Genomic DNA, 5098 nt, shown 5'->3' on the forward strand with positions numbered 1-5098 from the left:
TACATGCATATATGTAGTATAGATATGTAAGTGCGTCGCTACACAAATCTTCAGCTAAAGTATTGCAAATGAGAAGGGCCTAAGCAAGTGTGTGTGTTCGACTGCTCATCTGCTTTGCATAATATCGATTGTCATGTCATGGTATGCATACAAAAACTGAATACCCAAGCAACTAAGTATGTGTTGGCGGCAAAGGCATTGTACATCAACTCTCGCATCACTCCCATTCTAATCCCATGCTACTCCCTCTACAACAATGGATTTTGGCGCTACACTTCATTGCTGGAGCTTCATTGAGCTGTGAATTTCGACGCGCACGTTCACGCTTTCGCAGTGGATAGGCAATTTGAAAAGAGGACCGGGAAGACATGAAGCCTGTGGTACTAAGTATGTATTGGCAGAGGCTTAACAGAAGCGGCAGCAATTCTGTAATCATCGGCGTTAAGAAAAACAACAGCTATGTGGGTACATTAGCATAACTATGAGGCAGAGACAGACGGAGTGGCGGCGTAAAGCAGCAGTTGCTGTTGGCATGCCTTAACACCTATTGTTTTTGTTGTTATTATAGTTGTTGCTGTTGCTGCTGCTGCTGCCTAATCGCACAGATAATGATTCTTTATCTTTGGCACTTACATATGCGGCGTTTTATTGTGTGCGTATGCTTTTTTTTTCTTTACCTTTTTTGAGGTTCGCACTTGAACGCTGATAAAATGGGATTTGTGCGGGATTTGTATGGCGTTGTCGTCTATTTTTAGTGATTTTTATTTTTGTTGTTGAGGTTGTTGCTGACAGTGCTCAGCTGCTGTAATGAAATCATTAAAGTGCGACAGTGCTGCTTAGCCAAGGATTTCGTCTCCACGACTGCGGTTAAATATTTGCATGGAAAATTATAAGTATAAGTATAAGTATAAGTATAAGTATAAGTATAAGTATAAGTATAAGTATAAGTATAAGTATAAGTATAAGTATAAGTATAAGTATAAGTATAAGTATAAGTATAAGTACAAGTATAAGTATAAGTATAAGTATAAGTATAAGTATAAGTATAAGTATAAGTATAAGTATAAGTATAAGTAAACGTATAAGTATAAGCACAAGTAAGAATCGGATAGGAATCGAAATAATTTCAGTTATCGAAATTAATCGAGGTATCGATTTTAGTTCAATTATCGGCTTTTAGTGTTTTTGAAACCCATCGATATGGATCAAGTTATAGAAATTTATCGACAAACTTGAATGTATCGGTTCAATTCCAAGTCCTCCAAAGGCCTTCAAAGTTATTCAAAATTGTAATAGCGTATTAGTTCCAAAGCAGGAGTAAGTAATTTTGTACTTTAGTCCCCTTTCAGACACGTCAAGTCTTGAAAGCAATTTTTTTCGCATGCTCTTTGGTGTTTTCTATTTGCTTCCACACGCGTCAACTCTAATTGAATTCAAGTCCTTGGTTCTTTAAATGGGAAGCAACGAAAAGATCAAAAGAGACGAGAAACCTTGAAACGAGCAGACTTGAAAGCAAGACTTGACGTGTCTGAATAGTGACTTATACATATGTATATGTATGTAGGTTAAGCTAAGTTAGAAAACCTCTCCAAGGCACTTACAAAGCTAGAAAAACGGTCGAAGTTCGACATCTACTGGAACTCCTGGTATATGTATATTTGAAGCTGCGCGAGATACTAATATACATACATAGCTTTAAATGAACAAAGCAAATATTTTCCCAAACCAGAAATGACTTTTCTTCCAGTTGGTCTCCGGACGCGCTGTGAACATTTCAGAGTAAAATCTAAAAATGAAATTCAAAGCATCGAAACCACTTCCCCGTAGATGTGAGAATATGCTAATTTTTGCTACTTTAAACATTCTCACTACCTCACTAATTAAGTTGTCACCACCTGTTCGTTCCTCATTCATACTTATCTAGATACATACTTAAGTAGATACCTGCATACATATTCCCCGTACATGATTTCGTACATATATCCACCCTACATTTCTACATATTCATCTATTCACGCGAGTATGGGCTCAATGACACTTTTCTCGCTTCGTTCACTGCCTTGCATTCATAGAAAATGTTGATATTGCATTATATTCCCTAGAGTAGGAAAAATTTAAATTAATGGAGTATACGTGGCGTATACGCGACTTTCGAGATATTTCTACGAGTATTCAGCAAGCACGTAGCGTTCACTTTCATTAGTTAGGATACTTGTGTCTGTGACTGCGCATATCGATATCTGTATCAGGCTATATATGTACAAAAGCATATTTGCAAATACATAAATATGCTCTAACAAGAGTATGGATGTAGGTATGCAGGCGTATGTGCATATATGTTTACACTTCTAATGACGGTATGTCAAATCATCTAATCCGGGTGCACTTCTACTTGTCATTCACGTTTAGCGCGCAGATTTATTCAACTTCCATTTAATGGCTCAAATCGCAGAGCACTTACACTTAGGTAAATGTTGTTGAACTGTTGTTTGAAAATTCCCATTCTCATTCTCATTTACTTATTATGTTGCTGTTGAATTGTTATTGTTAGTGCTGTTGCTTTGGTTAAGCCAGCAAATCACATGCGCGCTGTGGCATTAAATCTGTCGCGATTGCAGCACGATTTTCGTGCAATTTCGATTATGGCCCATAAATCCTTTCAGGCAATGTTGCTGAACACAGGAATTTGTTGCGAGTGGGGTTGGAGAGATTGTGCAATAAGTAGATTTGAAATAGCTAATGTCGCAATTTTTTTTAAATTATTAGCTTAATTTTGTTTCTAATAAAGTTTAGTAATTTTTTTTAAATATTATTAGAAGTGCGTCGATAGCTATATTTGAAAATCGTAACTCATTGTAATAAGTTTTTAATTGTAAAAAAGCACTGACTAAATAATCTATGATATGCTGCAGCTGCGTATCTCCACTAATGCTCATAGTTAGTTTAAAAGCCTTCCATTCATGCTAATCAGTCAGTTCTTAAACTTGCCTTCTACAGTTCTGTATTACCTGCTACTGACGCTGCTAGTTGCAGTAACATTTGCAGCCTACGATACCCGATATCAATTGTCGAAGGGAATACCGCTAAGCGCCTGATACGTTGGCGGCCTATGGTACTCAAAATCTGACCGATTGAAGAATTTGATTTTTAAATGAGTTGGATTAAACAGATGAGTATAACTATTTTTTTCGAAGAAAATACTGGTTCAGCGTATTAGAGAAGCCTCTGAACACAAACCAATTTCCTCAGCAACCAGGTAAATCCAGCAAATCCCAATAATAAATAAGTGGGTCTTATTAATGTTAAGAACATGTAAAATCAGCATGGAATTAGGAGGTACGACAGAATCGATAACAGTCGTAAGGGGTTGCCCTCTATGGGGTGTACTTTCGCCCCTTTTGTGGACTATGGTTATAGACGAACTACTTTTCATACTGAATATCTAAAGCTTTGATACGAAAGGCTAGGCGGTTGATCTGGTAATTTGCATAACAGGGCTACATTATTGAATCATTTACTCGGAGGAGAAAATTATCTTCATATGACTATGACTCACTTTGAGTTTGAATTATTGTTTTCCGGTTATGAAAAATATCTGGGTGTAGACGTTCATAAAACACTCAACTGGAACGCGTATCTTTCAAGCGGTGATTCATGCAATAGAAATTTGAGGCAGAGAGAAAAGAAATATATATATGCATTATGTCGGTCAATCAGGCAGACCTACTGGCACCGAATTCCAACAAAATTAACTATCAGCGAGCATACGATTGCTTCAAATTCCTAAATGCTCTAGCAGCCAAGAATACACTTTAATTGTATGGGGTATCGGGTCATGAAGGAGATGATGGAGATGATGGCAACGGAGTGGCTGACTACCTTGCGACAAAATGGTCTCACCAAATAATACATAAAGAGAATAATGGATAACTGGGTAGCCACAATGTTAATGGATGAAATGTGTATCCTTTAAAAGAAACTTCAATGAAACTACTCAATTTAGGCAATGAATACCTCAAAACTCTCACTGGGTACCACACGGGATACTGCTCCCTTGGCTATTGTCTAAGTAAAAATTAATCTCTCAGAAACAAACGTCTGCTGCTTTTGTGAGTTGGTCGAAGAAACACCAGAACACATTCGCTTTGTAAAAATAAAACAGCATTGCCTTGCAAACAACTGTGAAGATTCGCCTGTTAGTTTAATTTCGATAAATGGGTTAGATCGCCTGATATGTTTTCAATAATAATGAGCACTCACCATTGGCCCATTACTAATTTTTTCATAGAAATTCAGGTCATAATACCGAGACTTCAATAGTTCTTCATTGCCTATTTTGCTTTAGCTATAAATAATCTTTGAAATAAAGGCACCACAAGCAGCTGTGTAAATGTAAACAATATGCCAGTGGTCAGTCGCAGCTCATCCCTGCCGTCTAACGGGGTTTAACCAATATTTATAGAGGAAGTAAATAAGTATGTAGTTATTTAAATAACTCTGTTAATAAAGCAATGAGTGTGCGAACCCATTGAAGGGTGTTAACTGGACTTAGCGCTACGAAACAGAAGCTCTCCCTTTTTCTTTGAATAAAAAAAGGTCTTTATGGAAGAGAACAGTCAACAAATACAAAAGCGCAGAGCTGCTAACTCCATTCAACCGTACACAACTGTTTATCATAGTTAAGTAGCGGCAATTAAATGGCCAAGAAGGAAGGAAAAAAGTTGTCTAAAGCGAGGCGCTAAAGGCGCAAAATGTTCCTATTTCATATGCATGTACATATGTATATATTATACTTATATAGAAAAAAACTGAAGGCAAGTACGAGTCCTTTAAAACCATCTAAAGCACTCGCTTTCTTGCTTTTACTATTTGCATCGAAGCAGTTGCAGTTGAATGGACCTGAAAGAAAATGCTTTGCGTGGGTGTGAGAAATTAAATATAAAAGGCGTGTCGATGCCCGCGAGTACACATCGGTGCTTATGAATAAATTAAAATGGCAGCAGCTTCCGTTGGGGAAATGTTTAAATGAGTTATTCCACTAAATCGTGATGCAAAAAGACAGAGAAAGGAAAAATGAAATAAGAAATTAAGATATAGA

This window comes from Rhagoletis pomonella, unplaced genomic scaffold, assembly GCF_013731165.1.
Source record: "Rhagoletis pomonella isolate Grant_MI unplaced genomic scaffold, Rhpom_1.0 Rhpom_scaffold_02231, whole genome shotgun sequence".
Classification (NCBI taxonomy): Eukaryota; Metazoa; Arthropoda; class Insecta; order Diptera; family Tephritidae; genus Rhagoletis; species Rhagoletis pomonella.